The sequence below is a fragment of the Ovis aries genome, chromosome 10, assembly GCF_016772045.2.
Source record: "Ovis aries strain OAR_USU_Benz2616 breed Rambouillet chromosome 10, ARS-UI_Ramb_v3.0, whole genome shotgun sequence".
Lineage (NCBI taxonomy): Eukaryota > Metazoa > Chordata > Mammalia > Artiodactyla > Bovidae > Ovis > Ovis aries.
This window is the reverse complement of record NC_056063.1, coordinates 76,649,670-76,675,622: the sequence shown is the minus strand read 5'-3', so window position 1 is coordinate 76,675,622 and position 25,953 is coordinate 76,649,670. Positions and strand designations below refer to the sequence as shown.

General features: G+C 43.9%; 1 long non-coding RNA gene across 1 annotated transcript in view; it reads right to left on the bottom strand.

Annotated features, from left to right (window-relative positions):
• Nucleotides 1-7,603: 7,603 nt before the first annotated feature.
• Nucleotides 7,604-25,953, bottom strand: part of LOC114116643 (uncharacterized) — a 29,407-nt gene continuing 11,057 nt past the window's right edge. The window contains exons 2-3 of the long non-coding RNA XR_003590508.3: nt 8,784-8,861; nt 7,604-8,321 (exon numbers count right to left, since the gene is read on the bottom strand). This is a non-coding gene — a long non-coding RNA (uncharacterized LOC114116643). The remainder of the gene's footprint in view (nt 8,322-8,783; nt 8,862-25,953) is intronic.

The following is a 25,953-nucleotide window of genomic DNA, read 5'->3' as shown; positions in this document are numbered from 1 at the left end:
CCAGTCAACCCTCTCTGACCTCACCTGACAAGGTCTAATGGAGACCCCTTCTCCTCTGGCTCCATTCACCATCAGTCACCAAAACTGTTGAGCAAAGAAGAAATTCGTCGAAGGAATTTCGCAGATATTACACATTCTTCCTTTGCCAAGATAGCTCTTTTTCGAGGAAGGGCATATGGAACCTTGTGATCACAGTTTGTTCAGTCCATCTTTTTTTCTTTAAAGGGAAGGAAAAATAAATAATTACACAGATAAAACATGTCAATGAAGACCTCAGCTCATAAAGAAGAATCTGATCCAGGAAATCCCAGAACATCTTTTGACATCTCGATGTGCTTTTGTTTTGTGCTTTGCTTTACTTTCTGATCCCCACAGGCTAGCTGCTCTGGGAGAGGGAGAGCCCACTACACGCTGGGGCACGGCCAGCAAGACACACCACACTCTCAGTGTCAGAAAGACCTCTTGTAGTGTGTCACCAGCTCTGACTGATGGGGGTCATGGGCGGTTCCATGAACCAAATCACATGCTCTATCAAAATTATCTGACTCTTAGTTTCCACAGTTCTTCTGGTGAGGGACTATTCAGGTGTACTCAGAAATCAGCAGGGTAAGATTAGCTTCTCTGATCAGGCTGGACAGTTGCTCACAGAGCTAGATTCAAAGTCTGGTTTCATGTGTGGGCTTCTAAGAACAGGATTCTGCAACACTCCTACATACGGATTCGGGCTGGGCTGTCTGACAGTCACCCTGGTTCTTGTTTTCTTACCTTACTTCCCCTTTGATCCCACTCAACGAGTTGTGTGTTGGTGAACGTCCAACCACTCTCCAAAAAACATGCAAATATACACTAACGTTTACTGTCTCTCTAAAATGTATTTGTTTTAAGAGATGGTACTGATGAGCTTATTTGCAGGGCAGCAATGGCGATGCAGACATAGGGAACAGACTTGTGGACCCAGTCGGGGAAGGAGAGGGTGGGTCGAATTGAGAGAGTAGCATGGAAACGTATACAATGCCATGTGTAAAACAGATCGCCACTGGGATTCGCTGTGTGACACAGGAAGCTTAACCCAGGGCTCTATGACAACCTAGAGGGCTGGGATGGGGTGGGACATGGGAGGGAGCTTCAGGAGGGAGGGGACCTACGTTTACCTGTGGCTAATTCATGCTGATGGATGGCAGAGACCAGCACAGTGTTGTAGAGTGATGGTCCTCCAATAAAAAAAATCTTTTTTAATAGATCTATTCACAAAAGTCAATGGTAGCAGGAAGTAAAAATGTGAACTAAGATGGCAAAAAAAAAAAAGATGTGTATATTCAGTATTCTTCACTGTGAATTCCATTTACTCAACTGATTCTCAGAACTCTTTCCTTGATCTTTTTCCAAATTCTCACATATCTAGTCAATCCACGCTTGCAGCTAAAACATAATGTAGTTTTGAAAAGAATATTGGTTGATATTTTTGTCTGCGTGAGTCAGGTGAAACAATAAAGATATATCTCGAAGGGTCACCTGATTATCAACACGATCAACTTCTTTGCTGAATCAGATAATTTTCTAATGCTGGAAGAGTATTTCCTCAAATTTTTGTGCTATTCACAATGTAATGGCTGTGGATGTGACAATTTTAAGTTTTACTCTGCATTGTTAATATTTTCCCCATCTCAAGTCTAGACAGTCATTAAACCAATGAATCAAGCCCTAACTTGTAGCAGTTGTCAAGTTCCATGGCAGATTTCAAGCTATGAAAGTGACACTCAACATGGATATGGGGAGAGAAGCGCAGTAGATAGGATCATAAACTAGTATCGCGTAATATAAACCCAATAGATGTTAATAATCACAAGCATTAGGTAGTAAAATAGGTAGGAAGCAATGAACTTCTTAATACGCATGATTTCACGATGCATGCATGCTAAGTCGGTTCAGTCGTGTTTGACTCCGTGCAACCCTATGGCCTATAGCCTGCTAGGCTCCTCTGTCCATGGGATACTCCAGGCAAGAATACTGGAGCGGCTTGCCATGCCCTCCTCCAGGGGACCTTCTGACCCAGGGATCGAACATGCATCTGTTTCATCTCCGGCATTGGCAGGCCAGTTCTTTACCACTAGCGCCACCTGATTCTTCCTGATTACAAGATAATTACCTTTTAAAGGACATCTAGGAATACTAACTTTTATGTACAATTTGGCTGTACAAGGTCTGTATCAGAGTATCACAAGTCAGATTCCTAGTATAGTAAACCTCATTACAAAGAAAAAAAAAAAAAAACCTCCCTTGTAAAAATTCTCTAGTCCATAGAATATTCTGACGAAATACCATAAACACACTAAAATTTCACAGGGAATTTGAACGGTTCTTTGGAATATGTTTCCCTGGGTTTTGATCCACATTAGTATCATTAAAGAAAGCAACTGAAAACCATTCACACACAAAATGTATTCAAGCAACCCTCAAATATTTTGAGGAACCACCCCCCCAACCTGATACTTGGAGTCCAAGGAAATAGAGCCAGCTGACTTGGGGCTCCCAAGGCTGTCAAGACAGATCTGGTCACTGAGGAAGAGTCTTTCCCATCTGTCACTGTCCAGACACATCTGAGGCAGAGAGAGTCTCTGAGTTCAGAAAAAGGCGGCAAATAAATGTCAGAAAGAATAGTGTCTGGGGTGGACTCTTCGGACTCAGGAAAGAATCGTGGGATGTAGAAATGCAGCAGACCCTTGAGATTATAGCTTCGCTTCTAAAACTGTGTTCTCGGTGGTCAGTTCATTCCGCAAAATGGTTTTACAGGGAAGAAATTTGCGGTCTTTTCTTGAGACTTTTCAGAGGCCTTGTGTGCTGTAAATCTAAAAACAAAACAAACATAATAGCTAGATTTTCTAAGCATGATGTAATAACCAAGGAGCACTCTCCTTTTGTTTTGAAATAACGTACATTTAAAATTTTTTTAATTTAATTGTGTGTGTGTGAGACAGAGAGCTTCCCAAGTGGCATGGTGGTAAAGAATCTGCCTGCCAAGGTAGGAGATGCAAAGAGACACGGGTTCGATCCCTGGATTGGGAAGATCCCCTGAGGAAGAAATTGCAATCTGCTCCAGTATTCTTGCCTGGAGAATCTCAAGGACAGAGGAGCCTGGTGGGCTACAGTCCATGGATTTGCAAAGAATCAGACATGACTGAGCAACTAAGCAAACACACACAGTGTGTGTGTGTGTGTGTGTGTGTGTGTGTGTTCAGTAAAGTATATTTATACACTTATGCAACCAATTTCCAGAACTTTTCCATCCTACAAAACTGAAATTCTGTAGCCATTAAACAACAGCTCCCTGGGCTTAGGTTACATTTTCTATAGCCTCCAATCTTCTCAGCTGAGCATCTAGACATCATGGAGCAAAGACAGGCCATCCCTGTTTTTCCTGTCCAAATTCCTGACCCTCAGAACTTGTGAACACTATGGAAAGGTTGTTTCATACCACTGAGTGTTGTAGTTTGTTACAAGGCAATAGTAACTGAAACAGATAAGATTGCAACCATTCTCTCTTCATACTGTCTATGCTTGCTCCTTGGAAGGAAAGCTCCGACAAACTTAGACAGCATATTAAAAAGCAGAGACATCACCTTGCTGACAAAGGTCCATATAGTCAAAGCTGAGGTTTCTTCAGTAGTCATGTACAGATGTGAATGTTGGACCATAAAGAAGGCTGAGCACTAAGGAACTGATGCTTTTGAACTGTGACACTGGAAGAGACTCTTGAGAGTCCTTTGACTGCAAAGAGATAAAACCAGTCAATCCTAAAGGAAATCAACCCTGAATATTCACTGAAAGGACTGATGCTGAAGCTGAAGCTCCAACACTTAGGCCACCTGATGCAAAGAGCTGACTCGTGGGAAAAGACCCTGATGCTGAGAAAGACTGAAGGCAGGAGGAAAAGCAGATGACACAGGATGAGATGGTTGGATGGCATCACTGACTCAAGGGACAAGAGTTTGAGCAGGAGACAATGGAGAACAGAGGAGCCTGGTGTGCATGGGGTCGAAGAAGAGTCAGATACAAGTTAGGGACTGAACAACAGCAACAAATTTCATTCTGTGGATTTTCCCTTGCCCACTCCACGGAAGCCTCTGTGTCTTCTTTCATAGAAGTAGACTTTTCTAGAACTCTATTGCTCTTTTGCAGATTAGATGCCAAGGATGGAAAGGAAGGAAAAAGAGTGTCTGGGGTGGGGGAGGTGGTTTTATAGAAGGAATGGAAAAAAGTTAAGAGTCCCCAGACTAGAAAACTAGAGCAGGGGCAGAGCTGCAAACTTACAGCCCAGCACCAAACATCCACTAATGGCCACGGAAGGGGTCAGACCTTGATAGGGGAGGCCAATGCCGTGCATGGAGAGATGGGACCCCAGGCGCAGAGCACAGCATTGATGAGACCTCTATGCACAGCCGTATGAAGTAGCAGAAGGAAGAATGGGCTTCTCAGGGGACCAGAACCAACCAAAGATCAGCTCCCAGGACACCCATCTCTGTACATGAGACCCCCAGGACAATATATATATTGCTATATAATGAAGGTACCCCAACATGACTGAGGTTTGTTTTTTTTTTTTTTTTTTGCCAACCTGATAGGGTGGTGGCTTGAAGTTTAATTGGGTATAAGGAACCTGTTTTATGGCAGATTGCCAAGACCTCCAAAGTGAAATTTGTGGAAATTAGACCTTGAAAAGTAAACAAATAAATACACAGGGATGATAGAAAAAGGAAGCTCTGGATCAACCAGAAACTGTGAAGAATTTCTTCAAGTTAGAAAGTTTAGGCAAGAATAGATTGAAGAGGAAAAAGTACAGCCCAGGACAAAGGTGGGAGAGTTCTGCTAAAAAGACTGAGGGTCCCCCAGCCTGAGACGGGGTGGAATCCAGCAAGAGGAAAGGGCAGCTCAAAACCAGAAAGGTGAGATGAGCCGGCTGAGTGTCCGAGCATCCGGCCTCCTCCCTGGGTGTGGGAGCCGGCAGCCGAGGTGTGGTCCTCACTTCCCTCAAGGCAATGGGCACAGGAACTCTGGGAGCGAGAAATGTGCAGTGTCCTGGGGTGCCTTAAAGACCACCTTATCCTGACGCATCACAGAAGCCCCTGCCACGCTCGCTAACAACAGTGAGTACAAGCCTCAGCGGCAGTCCCCACACCCGCTTGGCCAGTCTGCATAATTTTCCGTGTGTCTCTTTTAGTCGCTCGGTCATGTCCAACTCTTTGTGACCCCAAGGACTCTAGCCCGCCAGGCTCCTCTGTCCATGGGATTCTCCAGGCAAGAATACTGGACTGGGTTGCCATTTTCTTCTCCAGGAGGATCTTCCCGACCCAGGGATCAAACCAGGGTCTCGCACATTGCAGGCAGATTCTTTACCATCTGAGCCACTAAGGAAGCATCATTTGTTACAGATGCTATAACAAGGAATTTTAATATTAGGGAGCATAATTAAGAATCAAATATCTGGGGAGAGCCCACATCATAGGATGTGGAGGAAAAAAGGAAAACTAAAGAAGCAGATTAAATAGTGCGATCACAGAAGGATTTTTTTTTTTTAAGACAACTATATCAAAGCTTTAAGGAAACAATGTGGGCGAATGAAGAGACAGAACCAATAAAAGCTACGAGGCATTAAAATTATAGTTATTGAGTTGAAAACTTAATATGATGGGTAAAAAAGAAAAAACAGAACAGGCGCAGCTGAGGAGCAAATCATTTGGGAAATGGAGCCACAGAATTTGCTCAGAAGACAAAATTAAGAGGCTTAATAATGGAATAAATCTAGTTCCAGCATCCATATAATAGGGATTACAAGAGCCCAGAGACTGAAAAACAATAAGAGAAAATAAAATTTAAAGAAATAATTAATTAGAAATTTACAGAACTAAAGTAAGACATGGTGTCTCTTAAAAAAAAAACAACTCACTACCCAGCAGGATAAATTTTTAATCAGACACAGCTAAGAATAGAGAAAGGTTCATTGTACCCACGTAGCTTAACTACTGGGACCACGAATTAAGACCACCTGTTCCAACATGATTTATTTTTTCCAGGAAATCCTTGCCCAGAAAGATAAGACAGTAAATCAGCAGATAATTGTTGCTTACCTCAGAAGTTCCTGAAAACCAAATTGTCTGGGCAAACGGTTTGTACGTCTGGGCAAACAATTTTCCTCTCTGGACAATTGTGTTTACACCTGAGCAAACATCTCATTTATCAAGCAGTTTACATATCAGTTTCAGCTTTGCGCTTCAGTGTGTCCACTAAACTTAAGCAACTAGTTAGGAGCTTCACCCAGTCCCAATCAGTTCCCTGGCCTTGAAAAACCTGTCCTAAATTCCTAAATCACATGAGCCCTGACCCCTCCACCCCCCAAAACAAATCCTGTAAATATCTCGCCCAAATTTTCTCCTTCTGAGACATTGCTAAGATCTTCTCAAAGTGATCTTAGGGTTTTTTGTTTGTTTGTTTTCACTTTGTTTTGGTTTTGTGGCCACACCACTCACCAGCTCCCCAACCAGAGATCAAACCCACGCCCCCTGCTTTGGAAGCATGGCGTCTTAACCACTGGTCTCTGCATACGTTTAATAAACACCTCTGCTTTATCAAAAAGTTGCTTTTGATAGACAATTTGGGGGAGCAAGGTGGCAGTTGCAAATCCGTGAGGAAACCATTAAAATGAAAAGAGAACCCTAAGGCCGTCTACAGAGGCGGACGCTAGTCATCTACAAGGAAAAAGAATCTGGTTGACCTCGGGCTTCATGGCAGCAGCAGTGGCACCAGGAGACATTTGAGCAGTTCTTTCCAATTTGTAAAGGAAAATAATCTGGAACCTAAAATTCTATATCCAGATTCTATATCCTTTAAAATGGAGGTCAGCAGACGATGGCCAATGGACCAGCCACCTGTTTTCATTAATAAAATTTTATTGGGACATGGACATACCTTTTCAGTTACGTGTTGTCTTTATATACATATAAGGACAAAGCATATAAATACTGTTTATATACAAAAACAGTCAGGGCCTGCTTTTGCATTAAGTGGCAGTGTTGAGTAGTTGTAACTGAAAACTTATGTAAACTTAAAACACTTATTTGAACCATTAAAAAAAAATGGGTGCTGACACCTTCTTTAGCATAAAGACATTTACAGGTATAAGATCTCAAAGTTTGCTACCCAATGACCTTTTTGGGAAGAATTGTTATGAAAATTTGGGGTGTGGGGAAAGGGAGGCTCCAGGAGAAATAGGTGAGATTTATAAAGAAACAAATCAAATACAGAAGTAAAATGTACTGTTACATTTAAAAAGTATTAAATAACTGTGAATACTCTGACAGTCCAGTGATTAGGACTCCGTAAGGATTTGATCCCTGGTTGGGGAACTAAGATCCCACATGCCTTGCAACAAGCCCAGAAAAAGAAAAGAAGAAGAAGAAAAAAAAACAGTATTAAATAAGAAAAAGTTTTAAATAAAATGTCCATACAGTGTTGAATTCTATGGAGGCAGGGGAGATTGCAAGAAGGAGAACTAAAAAGGGCAATGAAGTTCTTTCATTTTTGGTGGGAGTGAGGAGGCCTGAGGATAAAGACAACTGCAGAAAAAGTTTATTCATTTTAGCTTATTTCTAGATGATTATTCATTTTAAGCAATGGGTAAGTATTAGAAGATTAGAGGTAAGGTGTACAGTGTTATGCCCAGAGTCCGAGTCCCCAAAACTGAGAGAATAAGACGTCCACAGCAATGCAAAAGCATAAAGGGGTTTATTGCTAACTCGAGTTAGGGCTCAAGTCTCATCCAGCACAGTGGAATCTTGACGAGGGCCCCGAGCTCTGAATCACAGCTGCTTATATACAGGCGGTCTTTTGTCTCAGCAATAGTGTAGTTGGCGTGTGGTGATTGACTCAACCTTGGGTCATCGTGGTGATTGACTTAACCTTGGCGTCATCGGTGGCCGGGGGGGGGGGGGGGGGTGGAGCTTGGTGTCATCAGGGACCTTGGTGGGGCTTCCCAGAATTATGGCTCATGCTTACAAGAACCTGAGGCCTAGGCCTAGTGTGGCCTGTTGAGCCTGTCATGGCTCAGGTCAGGTTCCAACATTCCCCCCGTCTCTCGATCATATAGAGGAATCTTCCTCTATCTGATGGTCCAGGGTGATTCGTCTGGGTCCTGTCGACGGGTGAACTTCATCTTTAAAGGGTTGGAGGGATGTGGTGTCACCTTTTGTTTTTTTCCGGGCCTTTTTTTGTTCCTCCAGAGTGGCACAGCGCACGTGGTTACAGTGCACCCAAGGTCCAATACCGTCGACCTGCAGGGCAGTAGGGGTAGTAAGAACAACATAAGGGCCCTTCCATCTAGGCTCTAATGTCTTGATTTGATGCCGTTTGAGGGGGTATTACGCACTCGGAAGAGAGCGAAGGGAAGGAGAGTCACCCAGTCCCCACCAGTCTCTATTGCCAGTTTTGTCAAAGTTTTTTAGAGTCCGATTCATTCTTTTTACCTGTCCTGAGCTCTGGGGATTGTATTTGCAATGTAGTTTCCATTTGGTCCCCAGAGCTAAGGCCAGTCCCTGAACAATTTGACTCACAAAAGCAGGTCCATTATCAGAGCCAATGGTCACCGGCAGCCCAAACCTAGGCACTATCTCTTCTAGGAGTTTTTTAGCTACCATTGTTGCTGTTTCTCTCTTAGTGGGATATGCTTTTACCCACCCAGAGAAAGTATCGACCAGAACTAACAGATAACGGTACCCATACTTGCCTGGCCTTACCTCTGTAAAATCTATCTCCCAGTGTTGTTCCGGCCTTTCTCCCTGGTACCTTATACCCGTGTGCTGTCCTTTTCCAAACTTACAGAAGGGGAAAATGAAAAAACAATATATCGATTAGCTCAGTTAAGGGCACACAAATTAAGATAGTAGGACTAAACCCACATATATCAGTGAAATCAATAGTTATGATTCAGTTACTTTTAGCTCAATTTCCTGTTGATTACCTACATACTTTGTGCTGGCATTACTAGAGACACTTTCTAGTGTTTCTACACAATTAGCAGCTCTCATGAAGCTTGAATGCATGTGTGCTAAGTCGCTTCAGTCGGGTCTGACTCTATGTGACCCTATGGTCTGTAGCCCGCCAGGCTCCCCATGGACGGGATTCTCCAGGCAAGAATACTGGAGTGGGTTGCCATGCCCTCCTCCAGGGGATCTTCCCAACCCAGGGATCGGAAGCTTATGTCCCACTAAAGAAACAAACCGTGAACCCATATGTATGTAATATAACCTCAGATACAAGGTGCTATTTTAAAAGGAAATAAATCAGAGTAGAGGACTGGAGAGTGATGTAAGCTGGTCACCTTGGAGGCTACTTCATCGGTCCAGGCAATGTGTGGCGGGAGCCCGATTAGCGTGGTTTTTGTGGAAGCCATAGCAAGTGATAGTATGGGTGGAGGTGGTGAAGGAGAAAGATGAGAGGATTTGCTGATGTAATCTATTGAAGAGGTGAGGGTCAGGGCATATGACAAGGAACATTCAGTTTTTTGTTAAAACACATACAGAGAAGCATATAATCAACTATCTTCAGTTTACAAAAGAAATGGCTATAGACGCCAAGGGGACCCACCCATGTCCTTTTCCAGCTGGTGCATCCACCTCCACTGTGAGCGCCGGTTCTCAGGCTGCCTCCCTTCCCAGAGGAACTGCTGATGGCAGCTGCTCATATGAGTGGTTATCCAAGCAACCACCCCCGCCCATGTACCAATTGGAAGAGACTTCTCTAAAGATCGGAGAGGAACACACACACACACACACACACACACACACACACGTCCCATAAGGCGCCCTGGATTTCCTGCATTGTGCACACTTCTGTTAACTGTTTTCTTGTAAGAAAGTAAGGATTTTGAGCCCTGCTGGAACACTGAATTTAGACCTGGAGTGGAAAGCCATGGTGAGACTAAAACATTTCTTATCTCTGTTGCCTCTAATACCCCAGACCATTCTCAAAGCATATATTATCTTGAAGAAGAGTTCTCAGGAGAGCAAAGCAGAGCTTTTGTAAGAAATATTGAATGCAAAAAAAAAAAAAGGCTGTTTCTCCTTATTTTTAAGTATAAGCAATTCTTTCCAGCTGCTCTCAATAGTTGTACCCTAGGATATTCCAGCAGCTAGAAAGAAAAACATTCAAATAGTGAAAACTGCAAGTGCTGTGATTTTTTTTAACGTAACTGAATTTTTTCTGAAAATACATTTTTTCAACATGTTTTTGACAAAACTCACAAATGAAGTTTCACATTATTTCTTGCAGATAGAGGCAGTTATAGAATTTCATGAAATCATACTACAAAATTTTTATTCCAACTATAGTCACGCCTCATACTAGTTTATAGTTGAAGTTTTCCTTAAAGTTCTCTAGTTCCTATTAAAAGAAATAAAAATGAAATTGATGCTGCACCCAATCTCATTTAGGCAATATCTTCAACTATAGGATTCACTTCCTATTGCTGCTGTAACAAGTTTACATAAATTTAGTTGCTTAAAACAGGGCAGATTGATCATCTTATCATCTATATCATCTAGAGTGTATGTGTTGTGTGCTAAGTCGATTCAGCCCTGTCTGGGTTTTTGGGACCCCATGGACTGTAGCCCACCAGGCTCCTCTGTCCATGTGATTCTCCAGACAATACTGGAGTGGGTAGCCTTTCCCTTCTCCAGGGGATCTTCCCAACACAGGGATCGAACCCAGGTCTCCCTCTTTACTATCTGAGTCACCAGGGAAGCCAGGTTCTTTACCACTAGCGCCATCTGGATAGCCCCTTTATCATCCTGTGCTGAAGTCCAAAACAGGTCTCACAGCATTAAAATCTAGGTGTCATCAGAACTGAGTTCCTTCTGGTAGCTCTAGAGGAAGAATGGATTTCCTTGCCTATTTCAGCTTCTAAGGACTGTTCATGTGCTTTGACTCACGGCCCAATCATTTATCTGCACAGCCAGCATTATCGGGTAGAGTCCTGAGGCTGCCATCTCTCTGGCTTCTCTCTCTTCTGCCCCCTTCTTCCACTTATAATGATCTTTGTGAATACACGACCGACCTGGGGTCGTGTAATAATAATTCAGGATCATCTCAAAATCAGGCAATTACAAATTTAATTCCTTCTGAAATCTTAACTCCCCTTCACCATGTAACCTAGCATACACACAGGTTCTGGAGATTAAGAGTGGCCATTGATGGGTAACTGGTATTCTGCCGATCCATGTACTAAAAAACTACCCCAACAAAATGGACTTTTATGTTTAACAATTATTTATCAAAATGTGCAGTATATTGTTACTTTGCTCAATTACATTCTCATTTAAATTATAACTACTTATAGAATAAAATTCTTATCCCTAAGAGCCTGAGAGTCATAGGAAAAAGATTTTCAATCAGGAGGCATAATTTTATTTGTTACTGTTGCTATTTAGTCACCAAGTCATGTCCCAGCTCTTTTGAGACCCCATGGTTTGTAGCCCGCCAAGCTCCTCTGTCCATGGGATTTCTCAGGCAAGAATATGGGAGTAGGTTGTCATTTCTTTCTCCAGGGGACCTTCCTTACCCAGGGATGGAATCTGCATCTCCTGTATTGGCAGGTGGATTCTTTATCACTGAGCCACCTGGAAAGTCCCATAATTTTATTACAAATATGTATAATAGGGTGAACAATAAAGATTTTAAAGCATAAAATTGTATTACATTAGGATAAAATTCAGTGGGAAAAGGAAATGGAAATGCAAGTCAAGGAGAAAGAGAAAATAAGGGTTTTCCCAATGTTTAAGGAAGATTTGTGTGTGTGTTTGTAAAGGATGATGGTGTTTATCAAATCATTATATGGCATTTAGGTTCCATTGAAACATTCTGAAGCGTGATTAATAGGTTTACCTTAAAATGTTGATACCACTGAGCCTCAAAAACTGATTTTGAATAAAAGGAACCAAACTATATATTCCGTTCATATAACATTCAGAAATAAACTGACCAGTGGCATGAGAAGTTAGGATAGCAGTTCCTTGGGGTGGAGCAGAGAGTGACCAGAAGGGTCCAGGGGTCACCTATGTAAAGGCATAAATTAGGACCTGTTTTCCTGTTTGAAATTCAGTCTAGTTATTTTTCAAAAAATCTCATTTTGTTATTTATAGATATAGCTGATAAGCTCCCCAAAATCTTGCTTGTTTCAAAACATTTGACTCCCAAAAGAAATACGTTCTAGCCCTTTTCTCTCTAAGCCCAGGTAACAGAAACACAAGAATTCCTGTAACAAAGATTTAATGTTTCCCAACCTCCTCGTCATTCATCTCTGCTTTCAACTCCTACTCAGTGCATTTCCCTGAGGGAGTCTGACTTCTTATCCAATTCACAAATGGAATCCTGACACAAAGAGCAGCTGCAGAACCTGTCAGAAGAAAGACGGATAGAAAGAGCAAAGAAATCGGCACACAACTGGAAACAGACCCGCTTTGGGACATCACCTAGTAGCCGGGTGACTAGATAATAGAACCGTTTCCCCGGCTTGGTTTCCTCCCCCCAAGGTGTGAGTGTTTCCATACACACAGACCACCCTGAACCTGTACACACACAACGTGAGGTTACTTGTAGGCACTGATTCACAGGTCTCTCCATTTTTGTTAACTTCCTGTAAATATCACATTTATACATGAGTTACAGTCCACAGACTCAGGTGCAAGAAACACCCCATCTCTATATAAATCAGCCTGATTTCTGATTCCCATGCCAATGATATAAGGCTGGTAAAAAAATGTAAACTCAACCATTTTCAGAGTTTCCAGACAGTTCCTTAGAGCTACCAAAAGGTTATGGAGGGACTGCCCTGGTGGTCCAATGACTAAGATTCCACGCTCCCAATGCCGTGGGGGTGTGGGGGGGAGGGTCACGGTTCGATCCCTAGTCAGGGAACTAGGGCCACATGCTGCAACTAAGAGCTCACATGCCACAGCTAAAGATCCCACATGCTGCCACTAAGACCTGGCATGGCCAAATAAATAAATTTAAAAAAAGGCTATGGAGGTTTGTCATGGTTTTGGAACTAGCCCTCTGGACAAGCGTTGGGGGGTTCACCCAGATCATGGCTGAGACATCCTCTTCTCTTTGCAATGTCGGGCTGGCCACGGAGCTCTGCTGCTGGCGTACGCAGGTAGGATTCCACCTGCCCACATGAGCTGTGTGTCCGCTCCCTCTCCCACCTGGGGTCCTCCAGTGCCTCCGGGAAGCCATAAACAAGACCCTCTCCTCAAAGACCCCCAGCTTCTCCTCTCTTCTTACCAAACTCTTTCTAATCCGTGGTGTGAAGTGGCTCAGGTGATCAGGGGGACCTCTATTGCACCTCTCTCTCCTGATTCACCAGATCTTCAAGCAGAATCCTCTTATTGGAAGTTCCCCTCAGGGATTGACAGCCTTATCTCCTCAGTGGGTTTATGTTTTGGAAACAAATCAGTGGGTCACAAGCTTTCTCTGAACAAAGAATATTAGCCTCTGCTGTCTGTCTGAATAAGGAGAATAAAGGCGAGAAACTGGGCTGAAAATATCTCATATATCTCCCATAAATATCTCAAAATGCCATTTAGCCAATAGTAATGAAAACACACAGCCTTTCTCACCCAAACCACAGTTCATGCTCACATCCAACAGAGTCCCGAAGTTTAGATGAACTCCCGTCAGTTGCTGTGATTCAAGTTTGTCTTCGAGTCCTGCGCAGGCGGGAAGATCTAAAGCGTATATGCCAGGATTACTCTTTCCCTTCAGAAGCTGTCTCGCCCTTCGTGAAAAGTCTACAAGTTACTTTGGCATTTGGAGAAGGAAATGGCAACCCATTCCAGTATCCTTGCCTGGAAAATCCCACGGACAGAGGAGCCTGGCAGGCTACTGTCCACGTGGTTGCAAAGAGTCAGACACAACTGAGCAACCTCACTTTACTTTAGCATGAATGTCCCAGAACGTAAAAGAAGAAGTTATTTAGGAGCGTATGGGTGTTTTTTGGCTGATTGCTGCAACTCTGCCATTCCCAGTTTTCTCCAACAGAGTGAATTACTCTTTCTTTTATTCCCCCACAGTGTGAAATTTTTAGGTATTCTTGGCACTGACTTTATTCTGCCTTGTCTCTGGGGAAACAAATGAAGATCATCCAAAGGAGAACAGGCAAAGACTATTTATCCAGTGCTTGTTATAGCAAGAGAATCAGCCATCACCACTTGCCTCTGGCAGAAACTCAGGGCAGGCAGGGGCTGGGAGAGCCTCAGAGAGAACAGGGAGGGCTCCTCCCTAATTGGAGGCTGTTGGCCTGGGAAGCTGGGGGTGGGCCAACGAGGAACAGGGTTCCTATGTGGTTGGTTAGGGTGTCTATTTGGCTTTCTCTGATTGGTGAGAAGGTGGAAGTAGAGGCCAAAAAAACAAAAAAACAAAAACAAAAAAAAAACAAGGAAACTGTCAGATATAAACCAAGTCCTGGCCATTTGAGGCTGTTCCCTATAGCTGTTATTGTTTGGCTTCCTGGACTGGTTCCTAGAAATAGCCTTCTTACTTTGGACAAGTCTAACTTACAGAGAGCAGGCTGGCTTTCTGAACTGGTTACTGTAGATAGTGGGCAGGTTTCTTGGGCTAACTGCTGAAGATTTGGGATCAGAATGTTGTTTTTGTAAATTTTACACCATAGGTCTGGCTAATGTTCCTTTGTGTATTGTCTCCCATGTATTGGAGCTGGCTGTTTAAATTCATGATGATAAGCTCCTTGAGGGCAGACACTAACTCTTTGTATTTCAATGTACAGGGTCTAAGACAAACATATTTTAAAAATAAAATTGAATCCATACCTATTTGTGGAAGTAAATTGAATATATTTCATTTTCCCTAGTACAGTCATTGGGTTTATTTTTCCCTTTAGCACAAAATTCTAAACGGATGATATCACACAAACTTCCATTTAAAGCAAGGCTCCCCTCCACATGCTAAACCTCCAAATTTCACTTATGACCAATCTGCCCTCAATTACATCTCTGTCCTTCCATCATCTTCCTCTATCTTCCCAGGCCTGAGTTCCGTCCAACTTAAGGCAACAGGCCATGAGACGTTGGCTTTGTCCATCCGTATTTTATTGTTGTTAGGAAGTTGAATTTCGTCTACATTTCCCACACTGGCTTAAAAACAAGATGCTCTTGTAGTGAACCAACATTTTCTGGGTATAATTTTTTCCTGGAGCGTATTTTCATTGAATTATACATTTTTGTGTCTTGATTTTGATTGCCTATGTGACATTTTCACACCCTCTCTAAGCAAAATAAGATAGGACAGTTTCAGGGACAAAAGAGATGTTTCAGTGATACTTGAACTGTTTTTCTCTGTATTTTTCTATGGAAACATCCGTACCAGAAACCTGACTCTCCTTGACTCTCTCCCTCATTTCCCACATCCAGGCATCAAATTCTGCCATTTTTACCTAAATATTTCAGTTCCCTTTTCTTTCTCCCCACTGCCACCACATTAGTATGGCAAGGCGCCCTCAGCCCCATCCTAGACGTATCCTAAATGTATCCTGGTTGGCCCCCTGACTCCAGTCTACTTCCCACCCTCGCAAAGAGGATTTTTCTACAGTGAAAATCTAGGCATAGCATTACTCTGCCTATAGCCTATAGTGGTTCCCCACCGCTTGCCAAATAAACCAAAATTTTAGCCATGATCTTGGTGATTGGCACCCACCCAGCACCACCTCTTTGGTCTCTTCTCCACACCCCTAGAAGCACCCAACTTCTGCCTCAACGGGATTGAGTGCTATTCTCTAAAACAGGGGTCCTCAGCTTCTGGGATCTAATGCCTGATGATCTGAGGAGGAGCTGACGTAATAATAACAAAGTACTCGAAAAGTGTAATATGCCCGAAACCATCCCTCCCACCCCCAATCTGTGGGAAAATTGTCTTTCATGCAACCGGTCCCGGGTCCCAAAAAGGTTGGAGACCACCATAAAAGACCCAGAGTCTCTTGCTCACTTGCCTTTGCCCAGCTCTTCTATTTAACTTCATAATTCAGATTCACGACTAGTCTTCCTGACTCCCTTTCCCCAAGTCTGAGTTCTCTGTGTTTTTTAGTTCCTAGTCTTTGCCAAGTCCCTGAGGCAGGAGAGGCAGTCATCACATATTTCTTTGATTCAGTAATAAATGGATCCATAGCTCACTGTCATCCTATCATCTAGGCCAGGAACTCAATAGACCTTTTCCTCTGGCTCCCCTAACTTCCCCTTCCATGTCCAATCATACCTTGGAAACTCTACCTTTCCTAGAAGGGAAACCCCTGGTTCATGGTATTTGCCAATTTCTGTACTGTAAATTCTTCCACCCAGGACCAGCTACATAATTTCTAGGGCCCTGCACAAAATTAAGATATGGCGTTTCTTGTTTAAACATGATTCAGAATTTAAAGACAGCAGCAAGAGAGCATTAAACCAAGCACGGTTTGTGCATACGTGCTAACTTGCTTCAGTTGTGTCCGACTCTTTGTGATCTCGTGGGCTTAGCCTGCCAGGCTCCTCTGTCCATGAAATTCTCCAGGCAAGAATACTAGAGTGGGTTGCCATGCTCTCCTCCAGGGGATCCTCCCAACCCAGGGATAGAACCTGTGTCTCCTGCAGCTTGTACAGTGCAGGCGGATTCTTCACCACTGAGCCACCGGGGAAGCCCCTCTCTATAAATATTTGAACTAAAATTCACATACCTAAAATTCGCCATCTTGAAGAGTACAGTTCAGTGGCATTTAATACACTTGTGTTCAACATCACTTCTGTCTTGTCCCAAGACATTTTCATGACCCCAAAAGGCAACGCTGTACCTTGATAAGCAGCCACTCTCCATTCCCCTCCCCCAAGTCCCAGGCAACCACAATCGGCCTTCTGTCTCTTCGGATTTATCTATTCTGGATGTTTCATATCAATGGAAGCATACAATCCGTGCCCTTTGCGCCTGGCTTCCTCCCCTTAGCCTCAAGCTTTCAAGATTCATCCATCCACACTCTCGCCCGCGTTAGTGCTTCATTCCTTTGTCTGGCTGAGTCCTATTTGCTTTATGGATCTCACTTTACGGGTAGACCACATCCGAGTGTCCACTCATCAGGTGACAGGCATCTGTGCTGTTTCTACCTTCTAGCTTTTATGAATGATGTTGCAATAAGTTTCTGCGTGAATACATTTTCATTTCCCTTTGATGTACATCTAGGAGTGCAATTGCTGGGTCATAGACTTATACTATATCCAAATTTTTGAGTGAATCTTCTCTCAAAAGGGCCTGATGTAAGGTGTGCTCAAACTGATTGAAACACACAGGTGGGAAGAGAGACCTAGAATGGGCTTTTCAGTAACCCCCTGAGGGCTCCCTCCTCTTTGCAGCCGAGTGAGACCTCCAGGTACCAGCCCAAGCTGGACTGAAATCATTCATTTTACATCTGAAACCTCGATTAGCCTACAATTCCCCTTGAGTGGGGGCCACGCTTCATCTGTGTAACCTGAGTGTTTAGCATTTAGCACTGGGTCTAGCACAAAAGGGTCAGTGAGTCTACATCGATTTATGAATAATTTAATTAAGGCATCCATTCCTTCTGCAGTTTGGTCCTTCTTTTCTAAAACAAGAGAGTCAGAGAGCTGCTGCTAGGACATTAGCACCATCATCCAACAGGAGGAGCAAGTAAATCGGGAGAGGTGCCCAGACAACGATGGTGATACCTCCACTTTAGGATGGTCCACTTAACCAGTGTGTAGGTTGGAAGTGAGCACCTTTGAGTATTTCCCATTTCGTAGTTCCAGGGTTCATTATCCCAAGCAAATACAGTCTGAGATTAACACTGACACTAAAGCACAGTATCGTGTCTGAGAAAAATAATTTCAGTGATACACTGGTTATATTGTGTCGTTACTGCTCAGAATTTCTGGGTCTACAAGTTCACCCATTCTGCTTCTGCAAACTGATGAGTGTCTCCTGGGAGCATGAAGAAGGACATAGTTCATCTTTAAAATATGCAGGAAACTCAGCCCCAGTGTTAAATGTAGCCATCTAAGAGCGCAAAAGGAGAAGGCAATAGCACCCCACTCCAGTACTCTTGCCTGGAAAATCCCATGGATGGAGGAGCCCAGTAGGCTGCAGTCCATGGTGTTGCTAAGAGTCAGACACGACTGAGTGACTTCACTTTCACTTTCATGCATTGGAGCAGGAAATGGCAACCCACTCCAGTGTTCTTGCCTGGAGAATCCCAAGAACGGGGGATCCTGGTGGGCTGCCATCTATGGGATCACACAGAGTCAGACACGACTGAAGCAACTTAGCAGCAGCAGCAGCAGCAGCAAGAGCTCAATTCTCCGCTGCGGACTGCTGGATTGACATTACATGTTACCTAAACACAGTGCCTGCCACTGAAGAACCTAGAAAAGAAGCCAACACACGGCTCTGTGTTAACTTGCTGTCACTGCAATGAGATCTTTCTTTTCTTTTCCCCCTGTAAACTCCCTTGATGTTGAAGAGCCAGGGCTAAAAACAATCAAACACCAATTAAGCCATAGCAATCTAAGAACTAGGAAAGATGATGACTTGGAAAGGACTGTCTGCGCCTGAAAGATAAATTGAGAACATGCAGGGGAAGGAAATATTAATTCCGGGTTAAAATGTGGGACTTCAGTGTGGCAGGCCATAATCAGAGACCGAATTCACCATGTCCGTCTACATCAGCCCTTCTCTCTGCATTTCCCATCACTGTGCCTGGCGCCTCATCTCCCCAGAGACGTAAGACTCAGGACTTGGCATCAGTTTTGATGCCTTCTTCTCTCTCATCCTGGGAGTCGGTTTCCATATCAACCAATCCAGCTTCCGGAATCCCTCACGTGCACCCCGTCCCTCACCGCCTGTTGCCACATCCTACAAATTATTTGAAGCCTTCAGTAACTCGGGATTATTAAAATAGCCTTGGAGCCAGCTTCTTGCCTCCAGCCTCCTTCCTGCTTTGCCTGGCATTCAAAGCCATCTGTAACATGGTCCTGACTCACCTTTCTTTGCAGTTAAAGTGAGCTATGCTTCTTCCCTGCACACATTCCTAACATCTCACGTGGGTTTCACATGAGATGAGAGTGCATATGCGGGTCACTTACTGAGGGACCTAGACAGGGGAGGGGAACAGCCTGGAAGAGGGGTGATTTCCGACACAGGGGAGCAGAGGGAAGACTTAGGGAGCTCTGTGTGAGGAGACAAAGCTGCTGTGGGAACCCCTGGACAGGCCTCTCAGAGTCCCAGGGACAGAGCTGTTGGAGGCAAAACACACCACAGTTTGTATAGGGGGCGGGGGTGGGGTGGAAGAAGAGAAAAGAGGCCCTGGGAGGATTCAGGTGGATGATGGCAGAGCCTGCCTCCCCCACTTCCCTGCCTGGCATCTTACCCAAGTCACTAGGCAAGGCCTTCCCATCTCCACCTGCCTGACTCCTGACCAGTTTCACAGCCCAGATCGAAAACAAGCCAACACATGAGTGTGCATACATACACACGCATGCACACGCACATGTGCATGAAAAGAGACGTGGACCCAGCCAGCCCTGGTGATCAGCTGAGTGGTCTGGGTACAGAACACTTCCGGTCCCAACCAGAGACACGGGCATCCGAGATGTAAGGGGGAGCGGGCAGCCCAGCAGGTGTCCTTATAACAAAGGAAATGTGGAGTCTTCCCTGGTGGCTCAGTGGTAAAGAATCCACCCACTAGCGCAGGAGACACAGGTTCAATCCCTGGTCCAGGAAGACGGCTTATGACATGGAGTAACTAAGCCCGTGTGCCACGACTATGGAGCCTGTGCTCTGGAGCCTGGGAGCCACCATCCTGCGCCCACGCACCCTAGAGTTTGTGCTCTGCAACAAGAGAAGCCCCCACATCCCAGCTAGAGGGGAACCCTTGCTTGCTGCAACTAGAGAAAAGCACACACGCAGCAGCAAAGACTCAGCACAAACTAAATACATAAATAATTTTTAAAATAAAGGTAAAGGAAAGGAAATCTGAATACGCCGAGAGACCCCGGCAGCGTGCACAAAGACCATAGGACAGTCTGCAGCTGTCTGTAAGCCACGGAGAAAGGTCTCGAAAAAAGCAAAGTAGCTGACACCTTAATCAGACTTGCAGCCTCCAGAGTCGAAAGGAAATAAATGTCCTGTTTAAGCCACTCAGTCTGGGGCATTCTGCTCTAGCAGCTCCAGCAAACCAACAGACCAGCCTTTCTTACTTGCCTGGGAGTTGGCTCACAGCCTGCAGGAGGTGGCTTGAAACGCGTCCCCACAGTATGACCATCTTCATCTTCCCACCCAGGATGCCAGAAATCAGGGTGCTAAATCCATGGATGTCCCTTTCTGTGGGAAAGACCCACAGGAGAGCAGAGATAATACGGAGATAATACCCGAGTGTCCATTAAGATCTGAGCACAACCCCCGCTCTTGTGTGATTGAGGGAAGACGCCAGAGGCGTTGGTTCTTCCAGACCGAAAGCTGGCTCAGCTTGATAAAGTGTATACCTTAGCACTTAAATCAGCTCTGATGGTTGGTCTAAATGGAATCACGCAAGCATTAGGCACCAATGATGTACAGTCCAATTGCAACCTCCGCCATTGATAAAGGCAGGACCTGTTGGAGCAGAGAGTGAGTGAGATGGAGTTGATGGATTTACTATCAGTTTTGTTGCCAATGTTAAGAGCTATAATCCTTTTCTACTGTTTTTTTTAAATACACTGCTGCACTTCATGGAAATCTGATAACATTCTGGCAGGTCTTAGGAAAGGGACTGAATAATAGTGGCTTAATTAGATTAATTGCCTGCTGTAATTATCTGGAGAATGTCTTCATCCTTATTTTTCTTCTTTTTTTCCTCAGCTCTTGCCTTTCAGAGTTTTTACCAGTGGGTGATATGTTTGAGACTGTTGGGATGGTGGAAGACAGAAAGGAATTACTAAGACACTTGTGGCTCTAAAGACACTTGCCTAAGCTTCTTCCCCTCTTCATGTACCTCTGGGCCCCCAGGACCCACCTCCAGGGAAGCCAGAATTACCTCTGAGAGACATAGGGTTCGATTTGCAGCTGGAGAAATGAAAGGGAAGCTGGTCTGTGGTGGAGGTGACTCAAGACGGAGGATTCCAGTGTGCGGAAAAGACAGGAAAGTTACAAATGGGAGGGGCTACCCTGGTAGCTCAGTTGGTAAAGAATCCACCTGTAATGCAGGAGACCCCAGTTCAATCCCTAGAAAAGGGATAGGCTACCCATTCCAAGTATTCTTGGACTTCTCAGGTGGCTCAGACAGTAAAGAATCCACCTGCAATGTGGGAGACCTGGGATTGATCCCTGGGTTGAGAAGATCCCCTGGAGGAGGGCATGGCAACCTACTCCAGTATTCTTGCCTGGAGAATCCCATGGACAGAGGAGCCGGGTGGGCTGGAGTCCTTAGGGTCGCAGAGAGTCAGACACAACCAAAGGAGGCAAGCAGCAGCAGCAGCATAGCATGGGAAGGAGAGGTTTAATCAGAAGGAAGAGAAAGAAAAGAGGAGTTGTGGGTTGAATTGTGACCACCCACCCCAAACACACGTTGAAATCCTAATTTCTGTACCTGTGAACATGATCTTATTTGGAAATAGCAAAAGTGGAAATAGTGACTTCTTTGGAAGTTGCTCAGTCATGTCTGACTCTTTATGATCCTATGAGCTATAGCCCACAAGGCTCCTCTGTTCTTGGAATTCTCCAGGCAAGCATACTGGAGTGGGTATCCATTCCTTTCTCCAGGGGATCTTCCCAACCCAGGTATTGAACCCAGGTCTGCCACACTGCAGGCGAATTCTTTTCCATCTGGCCACCAGGGAATAGAGTCTTTGCAGATGTCATCAGGTTAAGATGAGGTTACACTGGAGTGGCTCAGTAGTAAAGAATGTGCCTGCAAATGCAGGAGACACAAGAGATGTGGGTTCGATTTCTGGGTTGGGAAGATCCCCTGGAGGAGGGCATGGCAACTCACTCCAGTATTCTTGCCTGGGAAATCCCACAGACAGAAGAGCCTAGAGGGCTACAGTCCATAGGGTCACAAAGAATCAGACACAACTGAAGCTACTGAGCAAAGCTTCCATACTGGAGTAGGATAGGTTCTAATCCAACAAGACTGGTGTCCTTATAAGAAGAGGAACCTTTGTGTCCTTTTTTATTTTACTATTGGAGAATAAATGCTTTACAATGTTGTGTCAGTCTCTGCTGTAAGGAAGAGGAATATTTAGATATAGACAGACACAGAGGGACAAGACGGCGATGAGAAGGCAGAGGCAGAGACTGGAGTGATGCTGCTATAACCCAAGGAAAGCCTGGAGCCACCAGAAACTGGAAGAGGTGACGATGGATCCTCCCCTAGAGGCTTCAGAAGGAGCCAATGCCTTGATTTTGGACTTCTGGCTTCCACAACTACAAGAGAATATATTTCTATTGTTTTAAGCCCCCAGTTTGTGGTACTTTGTTACTATAGCCCCGGGAAATAGAAACAAGGAAAGAGCATAAAGAAAGACGTTTCCTACAGGTGTCTGCTTCTTAAGTGGCTGACACGCTGGGAGCACCACAAACATATTTGAATTAACACACTAGGACGAGAGTGACCACACTTGTACACAAGGTGCTCAGAACAAAAATGGGAGAGGAACTAAAGTGAGAACCCATTTCACGTATCTCTTCTTTCTTCCCCATCGGCTAGCTCAGTGCCTTGCAGAAAATAGGTATTTAATGGAAGCGTTAATCAACTGATGAATTCATTTCCACCATCAGCTAAAGCTTATTTTTATGGACTTAGGTTGTACAGTTCTGCAATGAGGTAATTTGTTCTCCGGACTTAGAACAGTTATTTCATCGATCTAAAAAAACGACTGGGATCTCATCATGGATCATTTTATCTTCTGTACAAAGGGATGAAGGAGAAAGAACCAGGAGTCCAGAAAAGAGGAAGGAGAAGAGGAAGAAATAGAGGGGAGAGGATGAACTATGAGAAGGAAGAAAAGGAGTTGTTTCAACCTTAAATGCAGAAGTAATGAGGGCAGCTTACTCATGGTTCGTTGATAATTGTAACATTTTTGAAATAAAATTAAACTTTCCTTGCCTCTCAAACTGGCAAAGATCAAATATATTGATAAAACATATTTGGGGAAGATATGGAGAAATAGATTTCCATGGACTGTTGCAAGAAACATAAATGGATATAACCTTTCTAGAAATCTTTCTGCAAAACGTTTGTATATTTTTACTAGCAATCCCACTTCAAGGAATTTATCTTCATATGATAATCGCAAAATGTGAAAATGTAGGCACAATGACATTTAGCATTGTTTACAAGGATAAAAATTGGAAGCAACTGACGTGGCCTTTGATAGGAAAGTAAGCAAATTATGGTATGGACAACCTGATAATCTCCAACCATCATAAGTGATTTCTAGATCTTAGATTTACAGAAATGGAAAGATGTCCATCACAAATTGTTGAGTAATGGTGTTGGTTATAGAATATGTATAGTATGGTGGTGGTGGTTTAGTTGCTAAGTCGTGTCCAACTCTTGCAATTCCATGGACTGTAACCCATCAGGCTCCTCTGTCCATGGGATTCTCCAGGCAAGAATACTGGAGTGGGTTGCCATTTCCTTCTCCAGGGGATCTTCTCAACCCAGGGATCGAACCTGGGTCTCCTGCATTGCAGGCAGATTCCTTACCCACTGAGCTACAAGGGAAACCCAATGTATAAACACACAGTATACACTTATTAAAACCGTGTACATATATAGTATATATAGCACACATTTTTAAAACCATGTACATAAATGTACATACTGGTCTGTATGCACCAATATGGTCACCATTGTGAGGCAGAATTTCTAGTGTTTTGTCTCTTTATTATTCTGCTTCATATTAAATGTTTTATGAAAAGTAACATTTTTAAACAAAAAGCTAATTTTAAACAGAGCTACCAAAACAGCAACAATAACAGCATTTGCAACAGCTCCACATTATACCTAGACCTTTTCTATATCAGCTACTCCTTAGAGATGACAGCATCTCTGCCTTTTATAAAACACATGCTCTAAAAAAAAAAAAAACAAACAAACAAACCAAGAAAAAGACACAAAGTGCACTTTGGCAAACGCCGGAAGAAAACTAACAGAATGTGTGTCATCGTTTGTTCTCAGTGAGATCATTCTGCCGAACTCTCTCGAATGCTTTTCCAGAAATAAGAATGACACAATTGTAGGCAGGAAGCCAGAGTTTTCATAACAAGAAGGGGGAAAGGAAGGATTCACTTACCTAGTGGTGACTTGAAACAAGAAGAAAATTGAGCAAAAATGTCACTGACAGCCTTCCAACTGGCTGATCTACTTTATCAACCTGGAGAAAATTAAGATCCTTATCCATGTCATTTTTCTCATTTCTTGCTTGAGTTATCACCTACCCTATTCATCAGAAATGTCATTATCTCCTTCTGGAAATCTTCCATATACCTGCCATTTCAGTGCCAAGAATTCAAAGTTGAATTGCTCAGCCCCCAAAGACCAGGCAGAGGAAAACCTGAGTTTTGCAGGTTAAGCCCGGCACCCTTGCTGCATAGAAATTATCATGCTTGACAGATGCCTGGTTGGCAATTGAGGCTTCTTGGTTTCGGACACAACTCTACCCTAGACCAGAGCTTAGAAGATAACACATTTAGTTCAGCCATGTGCTCAACCATTTCTCCACCATGAGTCTTAGCCAGAACATTTAGATTTAGGAAGCCTGCAGATATTTGTGTTGTGCTGAGCCTAGTTCACCAGCGAAGATGTCTTCCCTCCCAAACAGATCAATGTAGATGGATAGAGAGGTAGATAGATAGATATAGACAGGCTGATGAATGGATAGATACACGAGTTCCCATTTGAGTCCTAGGTGGGTTTTCCCATCAACAGACTTCAGCTGGGTTGGGGCCATTCTGACTCATCAGAAAAAGTCTGAAGAACACGGAATCTCAACAGTGAATGTGTAGGGGGACTTCCCTAGTCATCCAGCCATTAAGACACTCTGGTTCCACTGCAGAGGGGGCAGATTCCATCCCTAGTCAAGGAACTAGATCCCACATGCCGCACAGCATGGCCAAAACATGTTTAAAAATTCAAAAATGAATGAACACTGAAAGTGTAGGAAATGAGCCTCAATCACTTTCCTCTCAAATCTACCTGCCTTCTGATTCAGTAACCATCTCTGCCAAACCACAGGTGCTGTTTGTTTGGGGAACAAAGTCTCAAAGACCTCCTGCTAAATTACACCAAAATCTTCCCCAGGGTAATGGATCCCTATTCACCTAACATTCATATCACTAACAGCAGGCTTGGAAGTGACTTCCCAACCGTCCACCAACAAAAGTCTACTCTAAGGAGATTTGTTACAGACTAACTTAGATGAACAGTAGCACCTTAGTCGTGTCCACTCAGTTGCTCAGTCGTGTCTGACTCTTTCGCAACCCCATGGACTGTACCCCACCAGGCTCCTCTGTCCATGGAATTTTGCAGCCAAGAATACTGGAGTGGGTTGCCATGCCCTCCTCCAGGGGATCTTCCCTACCCAGGGATCGAACCCCTGTCTCCTGCATATCCTGCATTGGCAGGTGGATTCTTTACCACTTTGCCACCTGGGAAGTTTTTCTCTGTTATAAAATCCTTAATTCTGCCTAACTGGACATCCTGTTTAGAAGCTGTCATTTAAACCAAAATAGGAGGGCAGGGAAGCTGCCTGTATAGCTGCCTTAAAATTTTAAGCTGCCTTAAAATCCCCTCCTCCGTTTTTAATGTGAGTCAAGACGGACTCTCCTGAATCTGTCCAAATAACTCTAGGGGCACGCTGCACATCAAAATAGTTCAAGAAA